Source organism: Dermochelys coriacea, chromosome 2, assembly GCF_009764565.3.
Source record: "Dermochelys coriacea isolate rDerCor1 chromosome 2, rDerCor1.pri.v4, whole genome shotgun sequence".
Classification (NCBI taxonomy): domain Eukaryota; kingdom Metazoa; phylum Chordata; order Testudines; family Dermochelyidae; genus Dermochelys; species Dermochelys coriacea.
In genome coordinates, this window is record NC_050069.1 from 134,229,248 (window position 1) to 134,256,846 (window position 27,599).

The following is a 27,599-nucleotide window of genomic DNA, read 5'->3' on the forward strand; positions in this document are numbered from 1 at the left end:
TTTTCAAGAACACATCCATAATCCAGAGCCAGAGAGAAGGTTGGTTTTTTTTGTTTTTTGTTTTTTTAAACTTAGGCTTTTTAGGGAACCAGCTGGGAATTTTACTGAGCCAATTGCCTAAGTCAGTTTCAATTTACCAGTGGATAGGAATCTGTCATTTTAAACTTTTTCCCCCGGATTATGACAGCAGTCGCAGCTGCCAAAAAGTAAACGCACTCTGTTCTCCATAATCCTGCCTCCACAAACCTATATAATGGGGTATATGCTGTATACCTATGCAGAAACACATGCACACACACACTCACCACTAAACAAAAAGACAAAAAGTAAAGGATGTTGACAGTGCTGTATAAGAATCAACATTAATTGATTTTTAAAATAGGGCAAACGTATGTATGAATGCAGAGCATATTTTGTAGCCTTGTAGTTTATATTGCAATGTCATATCTTATAGCAACAGAATACAGTATATTGGTATTGGACATGGCATTGCAATGTAAAATATAAGGTATAAAAGTCCATAATTTATCACATCTGTAACATCTAGTTATACATGTTTGCATGTATAATACATTTGCATGAATCTGAATGGTGGCAGTTATTGAAGTGTACAATTTCAATAGCTTGAGTTTAAATGCTTTCTCAGATCACAAGTAAAATTAAATTTGGTGATGTTATCTTGGTCCCTATTTTTCACATTACAAAATACTCATCAGTTTGGTGTGACTGGCAGTTCATGTTAAAGAGCGACCTAGGTCTGAAATACTACAGTGCTGTAGCACTGGCATTGCAGATCAGGATTTATTTACTCTTTCAATTTGTACATTGTATCTATCTATAAATCTCTAGGCAATCTGAGGCATTGACATTGCCGTATGTGGAGCTTTATATAATGCCTTTCCCAAGCCAGTGATATTAGTTCCTCAATTTCAAGAACATTAAAATTTCACTTACATTGAAAGGAATAAACAGTCAATATAAGCCACAGTATACTTTGTAACACACTGATGGATGGCAAAACAAAAAATATACAGGTGAAATATCATAGTGATGAAAAATAAAAAAAAATTCATAATAATGAGTGGCAAAGTCAAGTGGTCAGAAGATGGGACTGGAAGACAAGAACTCCTGATTTCTAACCCCAGCTCTGACACTGGGTGATTCTGTATTCCTGGGCAAGTCACTTGTATTTCATTTCCAGATCTCTAAAATGGTGGTGATGATACTTGCCTGTCTGTCTTTCAGGGATATTGCTATGATTTGATGTTTGTCTAAATAGCTTTGGAATGAAAAAGTGGCACCAAAATGCTAAATAGTGGGAACAGGATTGTGGATCTACAAATCTGGGAACCGGATGAGATGAAAGGTTGATTCCATGGATCCAAGGGAAGCCCAACATCTGTCACTCTGGGGAAAAAGTGCTCAGAGATTTGAGGCATAGATGGCTAGTTACTTGGGGGGATATTTACAAAGGCACAAAGGTGAGTTAGCTTCCCAGCTCCCCTTTGTGCCTTTGAATATTCCCCCCTTTCCCTATACAGGTGCCTTTCTGTTGATTGTGTCTACCATACTGCTGCTGGCTAACCTCTCATCAAGAAATGGAAGATTTAGACTATTGGAAAGAGATGGATTTTCCCATGGAGATCATAGCACTTTTCCCATGGAAAACATAGCTTTTAGTCCTGGTTGGTCCTGAGATGTCTGACTTTAAAATAGATGTTTTTAGCAAATGTTTTCAGTTTATCAGTTCTAGTTTTCTTTCCCTTGAGTCCTGTACATTTGGACTCATGAAGCCTTGATTTGCAGGTAAGGCTATACAGAAAATTGTAAATAATATTTTTGAAAACACACATAAAATAATAAAATAGTGACTGACACAGAATGCATGATAGAGTAAGGAGGTGTTCCTTGTGTATTGCCAGTCAACTGGAATATACTGCAAAAGTCTATCGTGGATTTGGATGATGCAGCAACCCTAAACACATGCCAGTAAAATCATTATACCACACTATCATGTTCAGACTCTGTATATGTAACTGGGATGAAGCTTCTGCTAAGGCTCTGAAGGCAAAATTTATAACAACTCTCTTATAGAAATCAAAGGATTTATTGGGACAGTGCTAATAACGACTGCAGCACACAGGCAGGCAGGATTTAACCTTCTCCTTTTCCTCCTGAATCAAGATAGCAGAATATCAACACAAGACAATTTAACAATAAGATAATGATACACCACCACCTATTGTGGATGTGCTATATACACTGATCATGACAGAATTATATCAAGAGTATATCAAAAGTGTTGTTACAGTATTATATCAAGAGATATTCTGAAATCAATTTGGAGTGAACACATTGGCCACATTATATTTTATTACATTAGGCTAACGTTTTTCAACTTGAGTTCCTAAGAGTTGGTATATTATAAGAATTTTGACATCAAGAGTTCACACTAGTCTATCGTAAAACAGAATATGGGCTTATTTTTCAGATAAGCAGAGCTCTCACAACTCCCATTGAATTCACTTGAAAATTAAGCCACTGAGGGATTTAGGTAGTAAACATTAGGCCCCAATTCAGCAGTCCACTCCTGTTCAGCAAAGAACTTAAGCACATGTTTTAATTTTAGGTATGTGTGTAAGTCCCATTTACTTCAATACAATTTAAGCATATACTTTTAAGTGTTTTACCAACTAATGATGGACACACACAGTTGCTTAAATGTTTTGATGAAATGGGGGTCCCAGTTCGTTTCTGTAGTTTGTGAAATATTAAAAAAAAAGAGGAAAGGAAAAAAAAAAGTCTGTTCATATACCATGGCATCTCACAATTTTTGGTCTGATGATTTACATCGATTTAATCAGAACATTGTAAAATTCACACAGCCATATTGATCACAACCCCTGCATGCAAATAATAATTAAAAAACATGCACCTTCTGTGTGTGGGGGTGTCCATTTTAATTGCACAAGTTTGAACTCTTTACCTGTCTATTTCAAAGATGTATCATAAACAGTTTTGTTGGGGGGTGGGAAACGTTCATTAAATCAGTGTCATCGTTGTGGATTGCTATTCTTCTTGGATGGATGAGGACATTTTTCTTTTGGCCAACATTTCAATTTTATGTTTTGCTGGAAATGAATGTTTATAGTCAGAAAAACACCATGGTAGCTCTTCTATTATAGAATCTCAGATAACATTCTTCTTAATCTTCAGCATCTACATTAAACTGTTCTATGATGTGTACAGAAGTGGTCAACACTACGTCTAGGAGGTAATTTGTTGCTTTTCCATCTTTCATAATAGTAGAGCATGTGCTTAGTAGTTCAAAGCTGAAAAGAGGCTACTCAGAGGGAATGCCATAGTTGTCTGGATGATTTAAATGCCTCAGTTCCAGTTGGAAGTTTAATCCCAGCAGGGATCAACTCAGCGCTTCATCCTTCAAATGTTGATAAATTGAAATCTATACAGTTTAATATGTGGAAATGTAATGGCCACATTTTCACATATAGCTTTAATTTTGCAACTATATCACATCCAAAAATCAGGTACATTGCTGACTGTTAACATTAAATACTAAATTTAAAATTAAATTTTACTAACTGATATATGCATATGGTTAAATTCACTACACAGAATCATAGACATGTAGGGCTGAAAAGTACCTCAATAAGTCATTTAGCCTAGCCCCCTCCACAGGGTGGTGGGACCAAGTAAACCTAGACCATCCCTGATAAGTGTTTATCTAATCTGTTTTTTTTAAAACCTCCAGTGATGGGGATTCCACAATCTCCCTTGGAAGCTATTCCAGAGTTTAAATTACCCTTATAGTTAGAAAGCTTTCCCTAATATCTAATCTAAGTCACCTTTGCTGCAGATTAAGCCCACTACTTCTTTTCCTACCTTTAATGGTCATGGAGAACAATTGATCACCAGCCTCTTTATAACAGCCCTTAACATATTTCAAGTCTGTCATCAGGTTCCCACTTAGTCTTCTTTGCTCAAGACTACACATACCCATTTTTTGTTTAACCTGACCTCTGAGGAAAGGGTTTCTAAGCTTTTTGTCAGTGCTGTTGCTCTCCTCTGGATTCTCTTCAATTTGTCCACATCTTTCCTAAAATGTGGTGCCCAGAACTGGACACATTACTCCAGCTGAGGCCTCACCAGTGCCAAGTAGAGCAGGACAATTGCCTCTCATGTTTTATATCAGGGTTCCCAAACTGTGGCAGTGGCCCATAGATGGCCTCAGCATAGTTCCAAGTGGCCCACCATTGTGAGCAGAGTTTCAGGGGCTGGTGGGAGTGGTGATGCCAGGCATTTTGTGCATCCAGGTCAGTTTCCCCATGTGGGCTGATAATGGACACTGTGCCCTAGAGGCTCAGGTAGGTGTAGTCCATGGTGCCTGTGAACCACTGGGTGCCAGTGGTCACAGTGACTGTGTAGGATGGCATGACTGGGCCCAGCCCAGTGCGCACATAGCCAAGCAGAGTGAAGCTGCCCTCATAGTGCCAAGTATGGACCAAGTGCCTGGATGGGCCCCACAGCAGCACCCCCTTGGACACAGTCCTCTCCCTGAACCCCTTGCTATCCCCCACCCCACCTGCACACAGCCCCTTGCTACCCTTTGCCTTGCCCCCTGAGCTAGCTGAAAGCTGAAAATTTAAGATGAGATCAGGTGAAGCTGGAAAAACTGTGCAAGGAGAAGCAGGCACATCCATCCCATTAACACGACTGCTGGTCTGTAAGTTATTTGATATTTTTATTTGCAATATTTCATTCTTTTCTAATTAGTAGAGAATAGGGTTGGGTCTTCACTTAGCACAGAAATTCAGATTTTACACTAAAAATATTGAAAATATAATATAGGGTTCAAAGTTGGACAACTATTTTGTTTTAAAATCAAATAACACAATTTGTTTTTAACAATTTTGTTAACATTGTTGTGTTGCTTATTGTTCCATTTTTACAAATTGTGCTTTCCTGGTTTGAACACTACATTTTGCTCTCAACATTTTTTTAAAGTGTAGTTTTACTAAAGCTTGTTTGGTTTCAAAAATATTGGAAAATATTGACGTATTTTTTGAGTGCAGATTGCTAGGGATTTCTATCATTACAATTGTTTATATTAAAATGAAAAGGAAACATGTACATTGTTCATTTATAGTGCTATAGTTTACATGCATGTGATAATTAACATTAATAATTTTCCTCAAGAAGTGTTAAAAGTGGGCCACAGTGTCTATTCCAGCTGCACAGGTGGGCTTCAGGGAAAAAAAAGTTTGGGAACCCCTGTCTTATATAACAGTCCTTTTATAATTGGCTTATAACCCCCTTTTAGAACCTCCCATAATGATATTAGCCTTTTTTGCCTCTGCATCACATTGTTGACTTATATTCCATTTGTGGTCCACTATAACCCCCTGTCACAGGTAACTCACTCACTGCCAGTGGTACCTTCTTCTGCTGTTTTGGGGATTAGCTCTCTTCCAACATCTCCACTTGCTGACACCTTGCCTTGCTGTCTCTCTACCCCCATTGTCCTCTCTCTCACCTTATGGGCCATTTCTTGCTCTAGGAGCTGCAGCTTCCAATTTGTGACTCAGTCCTCCAGCCAGGTCTCCATGTTGTTTCCCCTTGCAGGGTATAGAGTCTCTCTGGACCCACTATCCCACCGCTCAGTAAGTGGCTGATAGGGAAACCCGAGCCTGCCCACTACTCCATTTTCCACTCCAGGGACCCTACAAAGTGCAGCCAAGGTCTACTCAATCCCCAGCCTTTCTGCTCTCTCCCTTGACTGCTTCCTTCTCGGCTCCCAGAGGCTTTCTTCTCCACCCTTCTCTCTTCAGAGTATGCCCTTCTCTCATCGCCAGGATCCCAGGTTCCTATTCTTTCCCTGGGTTCCCTCCTTCCCTCTCTAATACACAGAGGATGGCTCTAGACTTCTTCACAGTTGCCATTTCTGTTACCATCTTCCTGGCTTTATACCAGCCCAGCCCCCACCTGGTCAACTGAGCCCCATTTTCTACTCAGGGTTTGCTTCTCGGACCTAAACCCCCCATGTGTGGCCATTTCACTAATTGGCCCCTTTCTCAACTTCCTTAAACTTCTCGGGGCTGGTGTAGGGTGAGCTCCCCATCAGACCCCCAGATAGTTTTTAGCACCACCTAGCCAGTTATTCCCCCATTTTGTAGTTGCACACTTGATTTTTCCTTTCCAAGTATAGTACTTTGCACTTGTCTTTACTGAATTCATCTTGTTGATTTCATACCAATTCTTTCATTTGTCAAGATTGTTATGAATTCAAATCCCATCCTGCAAAGTACATGGAACGCCTCCTATCTAAGTACCTTTCCAAGTATGCATTTTACGTTGTATTGAAAAGGGAATTTTACATTGAGACAAAGTAGAAAAATGAGATTGTTTGTTTGCAAAAATTAATAATTTTACCTGGCTGACTATCATTTGTATTCCTTTCTCTTTTATTTCAAATATCTTCTGTTCAGATAAGAACTTCCTCCCTTACAACTCAGTTTCTTCTTCTGATTGATCCTGCAGTAAAATCATAAATCTGAGTTTATGACATCACTATCTGTCCTCATGGGAATAAACGAGATTTAGAACTACTCCCTAACTACAGAATAAATAAGGACAATAAATAATGGTGTTTCTTTTTATTATGATTGCTATTTTACAATTCCACAACAAAAACATGCTGTACCTGGCACTTAAGAAAAGAACAGTCAGATGAATAAATGTAAGGTAATTATTGCTATGTGTATCCTGTTGAGTTACACGAGAGGACTGGTACCAAGGCCTAGTGTGCTGAGGTAAATCTTATTAAGGTAGGATTATACATTATATGCATGGCTAGATGGTGATAGTGAAATGATGAAAGGCAAAGGTGGTCTGCACTGGAGTGCAGCAAGCATGGTTTCTTTACGTAAACTGTTAGACATGGTTCTTTTTAGATCTGACATTCCCATTCATTTTGGAAGCACATCATTATTACCAGAAGCTTCCTTTTTAGGCTGGAAAAGATCAGTGTAAACATATGGAAGTTTCTGTATTTCAGAGGAAAGAAGGTGAAGTGTGAGGCTAGCAATATCTGCAGTTATGCACAAGGAAGCGTATGCATGCCTATTGAAGTTCACTGAGATGGGGGTGGGGGGAGGAATAGGGAACCTTTTCGTTGACTTCAGTGGGAGTTGGACTGAGCCCTTTGAGAGCTGTTTCTTTTTTATGGAAAAATAGGAATAGGTGACTTTGTGGTTAAAAAAAAATGATTAGGGCTATATTTATACCTAGATAGAGATGAAGAAAAATACTTAAATTTTGATCTGGAGATATAAAGGGATATATACGTTATCATCTGCTGCCATGAGAGGAATTAAATTTAAATAAGAAATGAATCCTTACTTCTTGTTTAAAAATAAAAAATACACCAAAGTAGGATTTGAATTCTGATCCAGTAAAAAATACTCATTCACCAGTAGCCCATTGAATAAAACCCAATTGTGACGCTTTGCTCTATCCGTATAATTGACAAGCTGTGATAGAAGTGAGGTCTTTTCACCTTCATGTGTATGGAAGTTTCTCTTTATAATGCCATTTTAAAGTTCTGTATATATCACTCTATGTAACAAAACGAGGATTCCCACAACACCGAGAAGAAAGAGAGAAGTTCCCTCTAGCTAAATGCCAGGCAATGTCATGGCATTCATGGGTGGAGGGGAGTAAAGTTGTGCAGTGGTTATACAAGGTAATTATTTTGTGTTATTTGGGGTATAATTAAGGAGCTGTCATTCTGCTTGACTGGGATTTTTTTTAATGCTGCCTTTGGCTGTCGCTGGATAAATGAGAGCCTTTCCTTAATTCTTCTTGACCTCAAAATGTACTGTAGAATCCAACATAACTTGCAGTCTCTTGGGATACCTCCTGAAAGAAAAGAAAAATGTTCATCTGCTCTAAAATGTTAATTTCTGTAGCTCACCTTTTGCATACGAAAATGTTTGTGTGATAAGATAGTTCAGCTTTTTGCTTTCCTCTTAGTAGGGAGAGTATAAAGTTGAAGGTACACTTGTGCTGAAAAGGGGCAGTGTATGGTACTCCAAACCTACACAGCAGGGTACTGTGCCCCCAAATGCAAAAGCCATAGTATTCCAAGAGCTGCTTCATAATTTAAGCAGATTTTGATCGCCTTCCTCTGGGGCTTTGCAGTGCAAACTGAGGTGGGGAGTCTATGGATTTTACTGCTGCTTGGAGCATAACTGCCTCCTAGAAAGATATCCACAGTGACTGGAGGGGAAGATGTGGCTTTCCAGCATCTCTCCTCTGGGAATACACTTTTAACAAGTGGAGGTCTGTCCTTGCCAGAATCAGGGCAGACGAGCCTAAGCAGGCTGTGAGGAGAAAGGGAACTATGCCTTACAGCTGCTGTTCTCATCTTCCTATGTTTCCTTCTCCTGATTTGGTGCTTTTTATTCAGATTATTAGGGTCCCCATTCTCAGTCAGTTTATAACTCTATCCAGAGTAAAAAAGCAATAATTTGATATGTACACAAAGTAAATATAGTTCTATTTTAAAAACAAATGGCATGTGCATATATATACTGCTTTTAAAGCTGAAACATACTTGTTTTTTAAAGATTAGAAGGCACTAAGCAGTTTAAGACTCCCCAAATTATTTTCAGAATATGACCATGTTTGTGCTGTTTTTTAAATGCCAATATTTCCACCGACTAGTTTGGGAGCAAGACTGAAGCCTGTGATATATGTAAAGACCTGAAGAATGTTAAATACAAACTGTTGGGAAGAACTCAATTTTCTTGTTAACTAGAAGTCCATAGCAGAAAGACTGCCTAGCCTCAAGATTTCAGCAATGGAAGGTAGTCCCAACTCTCACCCCACAGAGTCCCTAAACTGTCAAACTCCCAAAGTGTGTGGTTCTGGATGGAGCAGCCAGGAGATACACTAACTGAGCCCTTGCCAAACATAGCATGCTGTCCCTGGGGTGAATTCCTTCTGTGAGAGCAGCAAGCCACCCCCTCTGTGACAGCAGGGCTGTATCAAGATCAAAGGAGTTAAAAATAATTTCCTCCTTAATTTACCTGCCAAAGCCTGAGATTGGGATTTAGTGTGTCTCCCGAAAGAGTTGATAGCATCAGTAAAACTTAATATAAATCAAAGCAAGTGGGTGGCAGTTTCATTTGTTTTAGGAGTTAGTGTCAAGTGTCAGTGGGCCCTGGTATTGGAGCTGCTATTACTGACAGAGACCCACATTCTGTGGAAAATCTTGAAATCTCGGTGCATGTTCTTCAGCATCTTTCTTCTGGGCTTTATTTTAGAAGTTCATAATATTCAGTATGTCATAGGACCATAGGAGGAAGGAAATTTTACTTACCATTGGGGTAGCCAGAGTATCTTTACAAAGGCATACATGTCTGTGGTAAATAAGGAGAATGTCCATGGGAATGTTTAAAGAATGTATTAATTTCTTAGAACTTTTCCATGTGTCACATAGGCAAACCTCAATTATCCAAACGGAAGTTAATTGGAAACTCTGATATGCAAAAGTCAGATCTGTCCCCTTGTGGTTTGACTTCAGTATATAAGGTTGGACTGGTCAGACGTGTGCATATAAATCTCTATATGCTCAAGTGATTTATATGCTAAGTCTTTATATCTGTGTTTGACCAGTATATCAAGATATATACACTGCAGTCCTAACGTGCAGCTCCTTCTGTGTCTTAGAAATGACACTGAAGCCTACCAGTAAGTCTGAACTCTGAGCTCAGGACCAGGGGACTTAAAAGCCTGCTAGCTGGCTCATCCAATTATCTGAAGTTTTCTAGAGTCCTTCTAGACCTTTGGATAACTGGGGTTGTGCTTTATTGTTTTCTTTAATTTTGATCCAGCTCTTTTTAGATGAGCCTCAGTGCTTTGATTTCCTTTGTGTTTTCTTTTTGAGGTCTGCATCACAAATATATTTACCCAGAATTTAGGCAGAGCTTACAGATTCTGTAGTTATAAATAATAATGAGGATTAGAAAATTAACTTCTTTCAGATCATTTGAGTCTGTGCAGAGCAATCTTTCTACTTGATTCTATTTTTCAAATATGTTTTACTTTAGTTGCTATTTGCTGCTGACTATTTAAGAAGAGTACATCTGCTAAGTGGTTGCAATTAGAAAAAAATCATTCTCCATAAACTAAAGAGGGAAGAGCAAATTATGTTTTCAAATTCCTAAAAAAAAGAAAAACAAAAAAAACCCTACAATGTTGTTATGAGGATCACAGTTAGTAACAAATTATCAGAAATGAAAATCCTCTCCTCCATTGATTAACTGCTCTCTTTGACATAAAACACTTTCTAGATCATCCCAGAACAATCTAATTAAAATTAAAAGAACACATCCAAGAAGTATTTTATTAGCTGTTGTGTGTTTGGCACTGCTACAGTTGCAGAAATCCCCCTTCCCTTTTTTATTAACAGATAGTTGTCTGGACATGATACATTCTTTTTCTAGCCTTCAATTTTACATTCACTTTTTTCTTATTAAATATCCAGACTGGAAACAGGGAAAGATGGAAGTGATGCAGCCACATGTGGGAAAGAGAGAAGCAGGAGATTTAAATGCTAGGAGACAGATTAGGCTATTAAGTCACAGGTTTGCATTTGAGACAGAGCACAGACCAGCAGGAGAACACACTGTCTCCCCAAAGTACTTATATGATCCCCATTACTGTAGTATTTGAGCACCTCCCAATTTTAAAGGAATTAATCCTCATAACATCCCTGTGAGCATCCTAGCCTCCCATTTTATAGATGGGGAATGAGAGACAGAGAGACTAAGTGACTTTCCCATGTTAACACAGGAAGGTGAAGTAGGGAATTGAGCCTAACTCTTGAGTCCCAGGTTAGTGTCATAACCAGTGGACTGTCTCTTCTTATACTGTTTACAAGCATATAGCAAGTATTCCTTCCTGCAGCCAGTTATCACTATAGACCAGAGTTTGTCTGTTAAGGGAAGGTGGGGCCATGACCTTACCTTTTCCCTTCTCCCTCTCTCCATCATTTAGAGGTTTGATTCTCACAGCAATGCAGGGAGTGCAGTTGTAGCCAGTCTCTGTGCAGAATACAAGGGGCCAAGGCTCCTTGTACCCACCCCTTTACCCACCTGCACAAGAATCAGCTACAGCCTGGCTGTACGTAGAGACTGTCCAGTTTGGCCAATGTACATGGCAGAGGGGCATTGCTGGCACATGATGGCATATATCACATTGGTAGATGCGCAGGTGAACGAGCATTGGCCAAACTGGACAGTCTCTACGTAAAAGAATGAATGGACACAAATCAGACGTCAAGAATTATAACATTCAAAAACCAGTTGGAGAACACTTCAAATACCTTTCCTCCCTCTAGCTGAGATGATTTCATGTTCTCTGTACCTCTTTGCAACTTAAGAGGCAATTGTTGAGTTCATAATTCGATGGGAACAGGTAGTTTCATGGCATGTGCAACTTTGTTTTCTGCATGCCCAGGCCACATGTTTTACTTGTCATTTTATGGAATATTAAGGGGAAATGGTCCCTCGTGTCACTCATTGTCTGTGATGGGCAACTATTATTGGTATTATTCTATTTAGCAACAGCTGTTGCTGTTTTGTTAGAAAATATTCCAGTGATATTAGATATATAGGGAGCCAAGACAGCATCAGCAACATCACCTCACTTGAGTTTTGTTGGCTGTTGCAGAATTTGCAAATCTTTAACAATAAGTTTATTTTTACAATCAAACTTTAAAAGAAGCTTTTAAAAAGAAATTGGAGGGCCAGATGAAGAAGGGGACCAACCAGTGGGGACTTACGTAAAATGAACTGCTTGTCTGAATCAATTTCCCAGTGGAAATGTATACGTTACCAAACCTTTTTTTAAAAAAAAAATCCACTACCACAATTAGCACTAACTGGCATCCTTGTAGGCAGTCTCCGTCAGAAGTTTGAGGATTATGAGATTATAGAGAATTAACCATCCTCTCACTTGATAGGATGATTATTCCAGAACAAGGTAGAAGACTGTTACTGTGCGTAGTATATATTTACTGTGGCTAAATTGAAGTGTTTGTTCTCTAAGTCAATTGCTTTGATATCTGTAAGAGTATCTATCGCCAACAAATAATGTTCATATTAATTTTAATGTGATCCTATTTCTCTTGTGTAACTTTTCATTAATCTGACACTTGTGGAAAATTGTTTCATGTCCAGTTTTACTGGCATGAATGCAAGGATGCATAGTTTCATTACAAGGATTATGCCTATTAAAGGGCTATATTTGGTCCATTTTTGTCCAATAGTCTTTGTGGATTACAAAAGCTTTCAAAACATAAACTAATTATTCTTTTATTATTTCTACAGAACCCAAAGTGTGGTATGCACTTTCTAGACACATAAAATATGCTCCAAGTCCTGGAGAAATATAAGTTAGGGGAGAGATGCATGGTCTGTTCCAAAGTTGTGATAAGTGTGCCTGCAACATTAGGGCCTTTTTTGCACTGAGGTCAATGGAAGAACTCCCAATGGGTTGCCAACCCTCCAGGAATGTCCTGGAGTCTCCAGGAGTTAAAGATAAATCTTTAATTAAAAATTATGTCATGTGATGTAACCTCTAGGGATATGTCTAACCAACATTGGCAACCCTTACTCCCATTGATTTTAATGGGGGTAATCTTTGATGGAGTGGTACATTAATGTATACACTATACTATAGAAGTATGCAGAAAGATTTTAAAGAGTATTATTATTTGTATTGTGCTAGTTCCCAGAGGTCCCAATCAGGATACAGGCCTCATCATGCTAGGCGACGTCAAGGCTCATGGGAAAATACTGTCTAGAGGACTTTAGAATTTAATTAAAACAATATACAAAAAAATGGAAGTAGCAAACAACAAGATGAGGGTAATAATAATTAGTGACCATCCCACTGAAATGTTCTGCTATACATTGACATCTATTGTTTTGTTGTTACGTATGTCAAGGTCTTGTAAATGGGGCTGAGTGGATTAAAAAAGTGTTGATGACATAAGAAGTAAGATAATGAAAGGAGAAAGACATCAGTATGACAGACAGACATACAGATGTGGCTGGCTGTTCTTATGCATTAGAGCAGAGGACAAAAATTATGGTGGAGTCCAGTCAAACATTTTGCCCTGCCCACAACCATGGAAAACACTATTATTTAAAGAGTGAGTTTCATTCCTTTTCAGAGATGGCAATCTCATTCCTTTGGGTGGGTGGAAGTAGATTAATGATAAAACAACACAAAGGGTCTCATGTGACTGCTGGAAAGAAGGAATAATTGTTAACTGTTCTTGTAAAACTGGAAAGTTTCTGCTAAAAAATAAGCCAGGGGTGGGAGGCTTTCTCTGGTGGTAATCGCAAAAAGAAAAGGAGTACTTGTGGCACCTTAGAGACTAACAAATTTATTAGAGCATAAGCTTTCGTGAGCTACAGCTCACTTCATCGGATGCATTTCGTGAGCTGTAGCTCACGAAAGCTTATGCTCTAATAAATTTGTTAGTCTCTAAGGTGCCACAAGTACTCCTTTTCTTTTTGCGAATACAGACTAACACGGCTGCTACTCTGAAATCTGGTGGTAATGTCATATGAACAGTCGGAATACTAGAAGCAGTGGTGAGATCTTTGGCAACAAATGTGTTCAGTTTCTTTGTCTGCTGCTGTACACAGGACAATCTATTTTTTTTTAAATGTTAGGTTCAGTTGGCCGCATCATGCGGCCAATGCTTAGCCGCTCTGTACATCCCCGAGGTGCTGGCAGTTTTCAATCTGTAAATGACCCTGATTTGTTATTACCTTATTTACTAATGAAAGAGTCAGTCTTTTTGTAACTGTTTTAATATTAGCTGAATGATCTATTCTCTAGCAGTGAACTGCAAGATGATCAATACATTTAGCATAATAAGTGACAGCAAAGAGAGACCAGATAAATTAGAACTATTCTGCAAATGGTTACCTAGATCTGTTAAAGCAGGGGTGGGCAAACATTTTGGCCCGAGGGCCACATCAGGGAATAGGAATTATACGGCAGGCCGTGAATGCTCACAAAATTGGGGTTGGGGCACAGGAGGGGATGAGGGCTCTGGTTGGGGTTGCGGGCTCTGGGGTGAGGCTGGGGATGAGGAGTTTGGGGTATAGGAGGGTGCTCTGGGCTGGGACCGAGAGGTTTGGAGGGGGATCAGGCCTGGGGCAGGGGTGCAAGTTCCGGCTGGGGGTGTGGGCTCTGGGATGGGGCTGGAGATGAGAGGTTTGGGGTGCAGGAGGGTGCTCTGTGCTGGTATCAAGGGGTTTGGAGAGCAGGAGGGGGATCAGGGCTGGGGCAGGAGGTTGGGGCATAGGGAGAGGATCAGGTGTGCAGGCTCTGAGTTGCGCTTACCTCAAGTGGCTCTCGGAAGCAGTGGCATGTCCCTTCTCTGGCTCCTAGTTGTGGAGCAGGCCCCCCACCCTCGGTGTGGAGCCATGGAGTGGCTTCCAGGAACTGCTTGATGCGGTCTCCGACCTGGTGCCCGGCTGGACCGCCAAAGCAGGGCTGAGCCGCATGGTGCGGTCCTCCAGCCGGCACCCCGGCTGGAGCAACGGAGTGGGACGAAGCTGCGTGGTGCGGCCCCCGAGCCCGCTCCCCAACAGGCGCTCGTGGGCTGGCTTAAAATGTCTCGTGGGCTGGATTCGGCCCTCAGGCCTTAGTTTTCCAACCCCGTATTAAACAATAAAGAAAAAATATCCCAGAGGTGAAATACTGCATGTTTTCTTTTTTAATGTAAAAGAAAGGATTATTGCTGTAGTGAAGAGCTGCATGTTCTACTTCAGAACAAGAAACCTCTATTTCAGCATTACTCTTAGAAGTACTATATAACAAGCCCTTATGCTGGAAAATACTAAAAAGAACCGGTTTTTTTGTGATTGTCACAATCTCATGAGTTCACAAAAGGAACTTTCTGAATGTAGTCTACAGGAGGAGTTTCTACCTTTTGAGAATTAAAAAGTACAGGAGCCTACTGGACTCTTGAGATAAAATTATGTATAGAATTACTTGAATGTGATATGCCTACATTTCCCTGGGAATACCTCTGATAGTATTGTCACAATCCAGGACAGTAATTTTATCTTTTGCATTTCAATAGTAGGTTCTGCATGAATTCTGGATTAGATTCATAGGTAGGTACGAATCACTTAGCTATGTATGTATCACTCAATAGAAGGATTCTTCTAACATGCTCAAAGTCATACAAGTAGGAACTTGGCATCAGCAATGCCCATTCTCTCAGTCTCAGAGATTAGTGCAATAATAAATTCCAGTGACAGATATATTATATGTTTTTCTGCAATCATTTTTGATATAAAGAACCTTAAGCACCTTACACAAATAACTTGATTTTATATAGGTGGGCTATTTGCTCCTTTTGATTCTCCTTATAAACTCCAGAGTGGAAGAAGAGTCTGAAAGGCAGTATACTGAGGCTTATCTTTTTTCTGACTGTCCCTTTCCTCCCATGAGCCCCTCTAATAATTCCAAAATGTTCAGAACATTTCTAATAATTTTATACCAATGCATCTTGTAAACTTTTTACATTGATGTTTCTTAAGTGAAGTCTGTATAATGTCAGAAAACATTGTAAACTCTTGTAATCTCAATTTGTAAACTCTCTTTATGGAATTTTGTATACTGCTCTTTGGAATTATCAATCGTCCCCTCTGCATGTCATCCTAGTTTACTACACAGTACAGTAGCAAATGCCTGTTGACTTGCATTGTGAATTTCCAGTGGCTGTGCTTAGTTCTGTTTTAGCCAGTGAAAACCACCAGGGAAGACTTGCAATTTTGTTTTCGTCTGTCCCTGGGTTGCATATTGGTGGCATCTCAACAAATGCTTCAGAGGCAGACAGGCAAGCAAACATTATGTCTCTTTTCACTAGAGGCAGTGAAATATACCAAGTAGGGCATCTCTAAAGAATGTCTTAGTGTGATTTTTTTTAAATGAAGCTGTATCACCCATTAAAGAGTAAAAAGTTTTTGTTTGTTTATTTTGTTGTGCTTTGCTTTTTTTTTTTCTTCTTCACACACATGCCCTACTGCCCCTTCCTGATGGGGGAGATTTGAAAGTTATTCCTGAGGTAACAGCAACAACAAAAAGAGCTGAGTTAAAAACAAAAAATCTGAATCTGGAGATATACAAAACATAGTTTGTTCAGAACAGAAGCTGCATGAGAGAGGGCATGCAGAAATACTGAACACTAAAGCATTGATTCATATGTGTTGCTGTTGCAAGCCAGAGGACACACAAATAGCAGATGGAAACAGTTTCTGTTTCACTTCCTGCTGAGAGTTTAGATTTCCCAAATCCAAACTCCTAACTCCCTGGCTTCAACGTTCCTCCACAAGTTGCACACATCTTTTAAAATATGTATCCTAAGGAAGCTAATGGTGTTTACGTTTGAAAAATGCTGAAGACCCAGCGCCAGATTTTATCCTCTTGGATGTCTAACTGTTTGCTGGACACAGTTCTGCTGCTCCCTGCATCTAATTCAGGATATCGGCGTTTAGTCCAATTACATTAAATTGTAGAATTTCTCATGCCATCTCTCCTTTACCCAGTCTCGAGCATCTCCATTTTTTGTTTCATTATGAGATATATTTTTCTCTCCTATTATTCCTCCTTGTGTAACTTCAGCATGTTCAGTTTCATCTGTCCACTCACCCCAGTTCATGCTGCTCCCCAGAGGCTAAAGACAGGATCTCTGACTGCCAACTGTCTGTGTGCCAGAGTTGCCACTTATATGGTAATTACATTTCTTATGGATTGCCCACAGCAGGTTGGGTAAGCAGCATCTGGCACTTGTTTACTCTGTAATCTAAAAGCTGGATTAGGCCAATGCTATTTATCTTGGGGTAGATAGGTATGGAGTGATTTGTTTGAAGTGAAGGTGTTAAAGAAGACATAGATTCTGGAATAAATTTTTCATGAAGCCAGTGTGTCCTAACACAGAGCTGTCTGAGGCAACAAAATACCTACAGAGTTTCATTTTATAGTAGAATAATGTAAAGGAGGGGATGTTGAAGGGCAGAAAATCCTATCTATTCTTCTTTAAATATATAGGGCTGACCTGGTGGGGGGTGAGCTATCTGTGTCCTGGCTAGACTGTAAGAAGGCACTAAAGGACATCACTCATGCTGAATCTCTCAGCCACCATCAGATCGCGTGGATCATTGATAATGAGCCAGCAGTTGAATGTTTAGCTGGCTGTGACGACTTTGCACCGAAATATGAAAATTTATTACCAGGTTACCAACCAATGCCTTACTGCGTGCTTTCCCTTGTACAGTCCTTCTGTGCACTCCCAATCCATCTGACAGCCAAGCCCCTTCTTTCTGCTGCTCCCCTCCCTCTCCTGCACTGAATTTATGGGCTAACTGCCACAGACCTGTCATTTTTCCAAAGCTCTAGTACCAAAGGGTGCTTTTTTTGCAGTGATGCTGATGCTGAGCTAAGATATATATTTTCTTTATGTTTCATGCAAGATGACTTTGCTGAAAGGCTAAAGGGGGACCAACACTGTATGCTCTAGAATTTGCACAGCCCTGAAGTGCTTAAGAAAGAAAAACAAGGGGGACAAAAAGGAGAGAGAGAAGGAGAGGATCAGACAGACAGGCAATGCCAGCCAATCAGAGAAGCTCTCATGAACTGCAGAAGCAGAGCATATGAGCTGAGGGGTTTGGAGGTATACAGAGCTGGAGTCGTGTGCCTCTCTGAGGACTGGGAGCAGCTGTGCTGCGAGCACTGAGAAAAGTCCCCATTTGCTTCTTATAAATTAAGTTCCTTGTCACCAGTTAGGGCAAGTCAGCCAAGGTAAGGCTTAAATAAAATGACACCTTAATATGTAGCAACATTAATATTTCTGGACTATGGTGCTGCTAACACAGTCTTCTAACCAGTGTCAACAATATTTTGTGAAATATTACTGTAGCAGTGGATCCACAGCCTATAATATGCTTATTTTAAAGTTAACTCTAATGTGTAAGCCATACCCTTGTGATATTTTAGAATTGTGTTTGCTTATCCAAGAATATTGCAGTGCAACCTACAAAATATAAGCATAAAAATATAGCTGTGTTCTCTGTGTGCATTTATCTGTGAATGTCTGAACAATACCTACATTTCTGCTGTATAACTTGTAAGAATAATGTGCAGATGCATTTTAATGGTGATCACATTCAGATGCTTTAGATCAGATCTCATTTATATATGTACCTAAATATATATTAAAAGGCAAACCCTGTAAGATTGTATAGCAGGAACATTACATTTGATATTTGAACAGTGATTTTTAATCAGTCTTTCCAGTACCCGTAACATTACATGATATCTGAGCACTGAAATTGCAGTAGAACAGAGCTCTTGTCATGGTTTTAGCTGTAGCTGCCTGTGAAAGCTTAAGCAGTGCCTAAACTTTTACTTCTTGTAAAGGGCACTGTAAATGATGCACAGCCAGAAATGAGACCTCCTTTCATTTCCCCTTCCCACCCCTACACAACTTGTGCTAATGGACAAAAAATATTATACGATTCAGCATTACTTTAGCTCACTCAATGGTTTTGCCAATTGAACTTCCGCAGGGTTTGGAATTGAGGTTTTTAGCAAGGAAGGAGTTGCTTCACTAACGTGTATTCTGAAAACAAGGTGGCATTGAACCTATGTGCATGTGTGACTGTGTTTGTCTGCATGAGTGACAGCACCGAGAGAGGGCAAGAGGGTGGGGAAGCTACTTACTTGTCACAAGAGTAAACAAATAGTAATGCATTTTGGAGTCAGACTTTGTAGTATAGTATGTATACTTTTCTTTATAAGTACTTTGTGGGCTAAATTGGGACTTGGGATACATCCAACCTCAAGAACAGTGATGCCCCATCAGTTTTCTCTTGCTCAGAGGAAAGTGGTGAAAAGGAAAGGTAAAAAGAGCATGGACTTCAGTTAGCTCAGGTGATAGCATCATTGACTTTATTTAAGGTACAGATTTTTTTCTTCATCCAGAACTCTAAACATAGCTCCGGTGTTTTCAAAGCTTTATTTTCTATGCTGCAGTCAATCAAATATGGTTGTCTGAAAACACAGTGAAGCTTTCCTTTTGCAGTAGTTGTTCTTCTCCTTTATGGTAGTAAACACATATCTTCAGGGGAGATAGTAAACTAGTGTAAGATTTTAACGTGTGTTTGGTATAGTGTCTTTCTTGGTAGGGAAAAGGACACATTTAGAAAAAATAACGTGACTTTATCCAAAGCTAATTTACCCTGTTGGTATTTACCACCTTAGAATATCACCTAGAATAATTAACTCAAGCTTTTCTTGGATATGAGTTAAGTAAATGTGTTATAGGATTTCAAGTCAAGTTATGGTTCCCATTCCACATGGTGGATCTAATTATATAAAGCATTTTGTCTGGTAGAATATTTTTGTGCTTCCTGACTGGTTAAAATCACCAGGGAACTTGCTGACTAGCACTAATGACACACTTCCTGTTTCATTTCTGCTGTGAAAACCATCAAAAAACCATGAGCAGGAACATATGTATAGGTAACAAACATTGATCCAGTGCACCAGCATGGTGTTAGGGGGCACTGTGCTGCTGGAGATGGTGCCACCTTATAGATCAGAGACAGAATAAAACTTCTGATCACTTGCAGATGTTAAAGATCCTTTGGGACTTCAGAAGAGTAGGAGTGCTGACCCTGGTATTCTGGTAAAATGCCAATTTGGGTAATTACATTCTACCCATATTAATTCCCTCGGCAATTTCATACAATATTCTTTAGTTCCTGAACTAGAACTATGCTGTAATTCTGTCTTGAGCAGTTTACTATCAAGTCCAAAATGAAATGTGTGTGTGTGTGTGTGTGTGTGTGTGTGTGTATGTGTGTGCCAAAAATGTGTGTGTACTATTACTGACTCAGCTGCAGTATATAGTCAATTTGCCTAACTTAGTGTAGTTTGGGAGATGGTCTGCATTAGAAAAGGATATTAAAAAATATATATACATTGACATTTTTCCTGTCTTATTCTTTTCTCCTGATTTTAAAGTTATTTACTGGTTTTAGTGACAATTGTGAATTTATAAACAAAAATAAAAAGAAATGAATTTAAAAATTGGACTTGTCGAACAGGTGGTTTTGAACTTCAGCTGTTTGTAATATTTAACCTCCTTCAGAGTCCAGTGAATAGGGTTTAATGGACATGCAAAGGTATGCTTCAGTTCCCTAAAATCCTACTTGGATTAAGAATTAGTGTTCTGTTAATGTGGTTGTGGCATTGAACTTACTGGACATGATCAATGTTCTGAACAGACAACATCAAACTGGAGAGGTACCAATAAGCTCTCTCTCTCTCTCTCTCTCTCTCTAACAGCAAGAAGCCCTACACTAGATTAGCTATAATGACACACACTGTGGCACAGCATTCTTAAGTGTACTGAACATGGGGGTGGAGACTGACAAGAAACAAAGGGGTGGTGGGAAGAGGTAACAAACAAATCAATAAAATATATTCTGTTCATAGTGTTGGACACCCACTATGTGATGTACATAAATGATTCAAAGCAAATGGTAGTGCATACAGTAGTTTACATAATCCAATGTACAAAAAACCAGCTAGAATTTGGTTTGAGACTTTAGTGGAACACACATGTTATGGGTCAACAATGTCGGAGCTTAAAGGAAAGGGAATATGGTCTAGTGATAACAATAAGAGTCAGGACTCTTGAATTCTGTTCCAGATTCTGTCACCGATTTGCTGTGTGAACTTGGGCAAGTCACATGTTCATAGAATGATAGAAATTTAGGACTGGAACAGACGTTAGTAGGTCATCTAGTCCAGTCCCCTGCACTGAAGCAGGATTAAGTATTATCAAGAGACCCTCCCTCACAGGTGTTTGTCTAACCTGTTCTTATAAACCTCTAATGATGGAGAGTCCACAACCTTCTTAGGTAATTTGTTACAGTGCTTAACTACTTTTAGAGTTAGGAAGCTTTTACTAATGTCCAACCTAAAGCTCCCTTGCTGCAATGTAAGCCAATTACCTGTTCTGTCCTGAGTGGTAAAGGAGACCATTTTATCACTCTCTTCTTTATAACAATCTTTCATGTACTTGAAGATTATCATGTCTTCCCTCAGTCTTCTTTGCTCCAGACTAAACAAACCCATTATTTTCCATCTTTCCTCGAAGATCATGTTTTCTAGGTCTTTAAACATTTTTGTTTGCCTCTGGACTTTCTCCAGTTTGTCCACATCTTTCCCAAAATGTGGTGCCCAGAATGGGACATGGTACTCTAGTTGAGGCTTTATAAGTGCTAAGTAGAGTGGAAGAATAGAAACTCTCCTGCTAATACAGTCTAGAATGATGATTTGCATTTTTTTGAACAATATGACTTTGTTGTCTCATATTTAGTTTGTGATCCACTGTAACACCCAGATCCTTTTCTGCAGTACTTCTTCAAAGGCAGTCCTTTCCCATTTTGCATTTGTGCAATTGATTGTTCCTTCCCAAGTGTAGTATTTTGTATTTATCCTTATTATTGTCCATAATTTCACTGTATTGTCCTTAATCTACCTATGCCTTAGTTTCTTCATCTATAAAATGAATATGAATAATATGTAAATTATATAGGGATTCCCTGATGCTTAATTATGGAGTGCAAGCAGTTTCAAAGTTAAGGTTGCAAATGAGTTTCCATTATATGCCCAATTTTACCCTCCACTTCTACCAAATGAAGGAATATGGGACCCAAAATTGGTAGATTTAGGTCTGGGACTGAAGATTTTCCCCCAAATGTGAAGAGACATGGAAATGTTAACTCATGTTCAAAAAATAGGTGTTTCCCCAAAACACTAAAAATGTAATTTTTTGCCACCTTTGGGACAAAGCAAGAAAGAGAAAAAATAGTTTCCTGGATTCCCCTCGCTGAAGAGTAGTTAACATGACCAAAGATTACTTGATTACAATTAAACTGTAAAAGAGTTTAACCTTCTAATTAGGAATATTGCAATAGATTGTTGGTTTCAAGCAGTTTAATATAGGGCACTGACTGACTATTTGAGAAGTCCAAAGCTTAATTCCCCCATCCCCGCCAAAAAGTGTGTAGTAACTTTTTTTGCAGAGACAGACCTCAACCTCAATGCATAAAGCAATTGCCAGATAGGCTTTTCAATGGAGAAAGGACAATGTGTACTTAAGCCTGGAGTTAATCAGACAAGCTCATGGTAAATTAAGAGACACACTCACAAAAAAGTGACTCCACAGTTAGAAAATAATTCTTAATTTTTTTTGCAAGATCTTAGCATGGGAACAGACAGTTGGAGATAATTAAAATGACGTTAATTGCAATAATTTCTTTAATCAGTGGCCGCAGGGGGAATGCCTCCCACCCCATTTTACTGCTAGCCTCAGTATCTTCATCATGTGACTGCTAATGTGCTTACTACTTTTGGCTCTTGAGAGGTCTGCAGAAAGTGTGTATACGAGAGGGAGAGGAAGGAGCTCTTGAAGATTGAGGGGATGTTGCCAGTAGAGCAGGAAAGCAGTGGAGAAGGAAAGAGGGGAGAAGCAGAGTGAGAGGAAATGTCAAAGTATGGAAATGAAAAATATGATGTGCTGGTGGTAGGGTTGCCAACTTTCTAATTGCACATAACTGAATGCCTAGCCCCACCCCTTCATGAGGCTCCCCCCCTACTCACTACATTCCCCCTCCCTCAGTGGCTTGCTCTCCCCACCCTTACTCACTTTCACTGGGCTGGGGCAGGGGGTGAGGCTCGGAATAGGGGTGTAGGCCCTGGGGTAGGGCCAGGAATGAGGGATTTGGGGTGCAGGAGGGGGTTCCCAGCTTGGGGAGGAGGGCTCAGGCCTGGGGCAGGGGGTTGGGGTTCAGGGTTGGGGTGCGGGCTTACCTTGGGCGGCTCCTGGTCAGAGGCACAGTGGGGCTAAGGCAGGCTGCCTGCCTGTCCTGGCTCTGTGCTCTTCCCCAGAAGCAGCCAGCAGGTCTGGCTCCTAGGCGGGGTGGGGAAGAGGCTCCGTGGCATGTGCTGCTCTCGCCCGCAGGCACCTCCCCCCGCAGCCTCTATTGGCCGTGAACCAGCCCAATGGGAATGCGGATCTGGCGCTCAGGCAGCCCGCAGAGTCCCATGGCCCCCCCACCTATGAGATGGACCTGATGGCCACTTCCAGGGTGCAGCACGGTGCCCCAGGACAGGTAGGGACTAACCTGCCTTAGCTCCACAGCACTGCTGAGCGGGCTTTTAACGGCCCAGTTGGCGATGCTGACCAGAGCCGCCAGGGACCCTTTTCGACCTGATATTCTGGTCAAAAACTGGACACCTGGTCACCCTAACCAGTAGTAGAGCAGAAGATTAACAAAGAAATTAATGTTTTATGTTAACTTAAAGCTTTAAAAAGTGCAAAGAAAATAATAATTAATATTCAAATGTAACATGAAGCAAGTTGATACTGTAATTTATTAGTTAATTGATGTATGATGTAGCAACTCTTGCATGTTTCCAAGCTTAGGCAGTGTTCCTATTAGAGGGTTATATGTTTTCATTTTGCCAGGTTATTAGTGATTTTTCACGGGTGCATCACATACTGTATCATTTCACAATGAATGATTATTAATAGACTCATGTTTTAACTGAAAATACGTTGGGGGGGATGAGGGAAAAGAGTGTATCAGCTTTTAAAAATGCAATAATAATGCCACTAAGAATAGAGTGTTTGTTACTAGTAAACACATTTATAAGGTACTGCTAACAGTGTGTAGCTGAATAATGATCTCTTTCTCAGAATGTTTAAATAAGGCCAATATGTTTATTTTCAGAGATGGAAACTTTCATCTTCACAATTACACTAAATGATTTTATCTTAAAAAAAATTAAATGACTGGATCACTTAACCTAGCGGTAATGTTATATAATACAATGCAGGAGACCTGAATTTGAATCTTGTATCACTCAAGTCTTTTCCTGCTTGCAAAGATTGAGAGAACTATGAATTGAAATTCTTTGCCCCAAGAGACAGTGCATGTCTTATGTTTCATAATAGCGATCCCACTGGTTGATTATGGAATAGCACTTGTAGCCATGAAGGGGATTTTTTAACTTTGAAATAATAAATGTTGCTTTCAGATCTCCTAAGCTGAAAGAATTGAGGTCACAATGTAGGGCAATGAAGGTTAAAGCAGGGAATAATGGATACATCTTCAGGGTTTAATCAGGAAACTTGAAGAAAATTTGAGAGGGGGGAAAATTAAAACAATTAAATATCAGACTAATGATGAGTAAAGATTTTTTTCACCACTCAATTCCTGTGGCTACTTGGAGTGCGTGGGCTGTTTTGACATTTGTAATTCTAGTTGTAGAAATAAGTTTGCTTCTGTGTTCAGCTTTCCTTACTGGGTGAAATTCTGTCTTCCACTGCATTCAAGTCACTCTTTCAGTGTGGCTACATGAGTGTGAATGCAGAATGTGAACCCATGTGGTTTGCCTCATGCCCTGTGACTTTTTTAAAATGAAAAAGAGTTGTGTTGTTTGATAAATGAGGGACATTCCAGCTGGTGCAGAAGAGTAGGTTGTGTTTTTATACAATACATTTTATCCATAACAATGGATCCAATTTTGCTGGAGGAGCATGAAAAAGTTGAGTATGCTTGGATGAACTATTTTTGTTTTGTTTTAACATTTCTTGTTAAATATAACAGGAATATCTAGGTAGCAGTCACACTGATTGACATTCTTTCAGTGTGTATGTATGTGTGTGTGTGTGTGTAGAGTATCCTGCTGAAAGAAAGCTGGCTACTATGGCTTCTCCTGTAGTGAGAAAGATTTCATTTGATTCTAAGCAGGTATTTTTAACATTGATATATGGCATTAGCACTATGGAAGTACTGACTTTTCTAATTGTAAAATCTTGGCTTTCAGGAAAGGTGAAATAAACTAGGACACGTGAGCAGCACCATAGCATGTTATCTGACTGAGGAAAGTGCCAATATTTAAAAATAAAGAAGAAAATTGTAATTTATAGCTGGATTAAAATTCTGAATCATTACTTCTTTTATGTTTCAAATTTTGTTCTTGCTAATAAATAATAGGCCTTATTACTGAAGTCACAGAAAAGCTACACATCATTTGTTATATGTAATTTTCACACGCTTCGCTGACGAAGAGGACATACTCTAAATAAATGCATTTGTAATTGATTAAAACAAGATTTCTTGTATTCAGTTTAGAGATATTCATCTTAGAGTTATCTCACCTATTCAGCTTAAAGTGATGTGAACATATTTTTGTATTTGTATGGTACAAGGTGTAAAATAAATCAATTCAGTTAGCAATGTCTTCTGCAGTGACATGAGATGAGCTTCTTTTAAAAGCTACATTTTAAAAAGTTTGTTTTTAAAAAAATTGTAAAACATCTAAAACCTTCTTTGAAAGCTGCTAAAAAAACACGGGGGCTGGATCTTTCACCCCCCAGTGACTTCAGTGGGTATAGGATTGAGGCTTAGAATCCAACACAGCTTTGTATAAGAAACTTTTATAGAAGGCTTGGAGGTGGGGAGGTAGAGGACAACCAAATGTGTGTAATATACAACATTCAGACATGGCAATTCTGATCACATTTTACTTCTTGTCCCAACAAATGTATTCCAACACAATTAAAAAAAGAAAAAAAAAGGATCTCAGACTTACAACTTTCTTAGCTCGATGTATAATGGAAACAATCATATAATAATGGTTTTTATCCATGGGATTCTTCCAGATTATAAATCCATATTCTCCCTCTCTCTCCCTCACCTTGCAGCTTTACTTTCATAACTGTCACTAAGCTGTTTTATACGGTACTGCTAATCCCAGTACGGTTCAGCTGTGGAATGCTTTTAATACTACTGACCTTTGACAGGTATTTTTGTTACCATTAAAACTTTCTTGATGTTTTCCTTCCATTATGGATAAATTCTATGCAATTTAATAGAGTTTTATATCCCTACTCTGTTATGTTTAGGGTTGCCTACCATCCAGGATTAGCCTGGACTCTCCAGGAACAAAGATTAATCTTTAATTAAAGATGTCATGCTTATGTTATACACTAGTTATACTTAAAGTTGCCTGGCACTTACCTTTATGAGACTCAGTTCTCAGTTCCTGATAACTTTGTCAAGTTGCAACCATTTTGAAATTTACTATGTTGGGTGTGTGCCTTCATTTATTTATTTGTTTATTTATTTGTGGCTGTTTTTTTAAGTTTCTGCAAAAAAGGATTCAACTGTTTCAGAGAATGAGATTAGGGGAAAATACATTGTTTTGCCCAAGTTAAAAAAGTCTTATAACCATTTCATTGAATAACCCTGGCCATTTTTCTATTTTTGTTTCACTCAAAAAAACAGCATTTTTAATTATTTTTTTAAAAAATATTCATTTTCCCCATTTTCTCTCTCACCCTTTCTTTTTGGTGAGCACAGGAGAAGGGGGAAAACAAGGGGGAAATGAAAGAAAAGATGAGAGTAGGAAATGGTTTCTAAAAACTAAAAACAAAAAATTGCAATAAATAAATAAATAAATTCATAAAAAGCAGTTGCCATTTTTGGACCATTATATCTGTAATACAGTGTGTCTCCCCATGAATTAGTGAATTCCCCTCTCCCCCACACAGCCTAACACCGACTGTGCCTCCAACCACACCGGTTCAGATTCTGCTCCTGCTCCTGATATCCTCCTCTGTTCTGGGCTTCTGCTTCTTCCCCATCTGATTTGCTCCCTCATTCCTATCCTGAGTTTGGGTGAGGTCACTGGGTTGGGGCACCTTCCTGCCCCCTCCCCCTCTACCCAGTGAGTAGAGATCAAGAGGGAATTCCTTTATTTCCCTGACTTTCCTCCATCATGCTAGGCCAGGGAGGGGGCAGAACTGGGCGATGGCAACCCAGATGAAGAAAAAGAAGGCTGTGCTCCTTGGGGCAATCCTGGTCCTTTAAGAGGGGCTGGAGGGTGGGAGGGAGCACTGCCTGCTTCATGTGCTGAGGGATAAGAAAATTCTGCAGTGTTTGGAGTTGCTCTCATTGGCTGTCTTTACCCAGGAGACAGAGGAGTAGGGAAGGACAGCCAATCAGAGGGGATTTCCTTGAAAATGACTCTGAAAACCCATTGTCTACAGGGTCAACCCATAAATTTGGCAGCTGTGCAAATATCCCTTAAGCAACCAGAGCAGAAGAAAGCCTGGGTGAATGTATAGGGCTTGTTGTGTGCCTGGATGGCCAATAAACTTGAGCTTTGTTACACTAAGGTGAGTTCAGGTGAATACCAAGTTCCAGAATCTAATAATGTACCGATGTGCAACTGGAGTCAGATTGGCCTGCACTGATAAATAACATCATTCATATTTAAACTTTTTTAACTTCAGATTTATACACTTTGAACAGTGTTAATATGGATAAACAATGACAACTAGACACCAGCCAGAGGAAAGTTGAGTAACATTATTTATATAACCTGGATCCTCT

At 39.5% G+C, this 27,599-nt stretch overlaps 1 protein-coding gene across 7 annotated transcripts in view; it reads left to right on the forward strand.

Moving 5' to 3' along the window:
* Window positions 1-27,599, forward strand: part of CDH18 (cadherin 18) — a 908,539-nt gene that overhangs the window by 493,580 nt on the left and 387,360 nt on the right. The window contains exon 1 of one of the 7 annotated variants that reach the window (XM_038391559.1): window positions 17,781-17,919. The exons of 5 other annotated variants lie outside the window; for them this stretch is intronic. The gene's annotated coding sequence lies outside the window, so the exon portion shown is untranslated. Of the gene's footprint in view, window positions 1-17,780; window positions 17,920-27,599 lie in introns of those variants that run through there. One more of the 7 variants, XM_043508444.1, reaches the window with a different exon arrangement.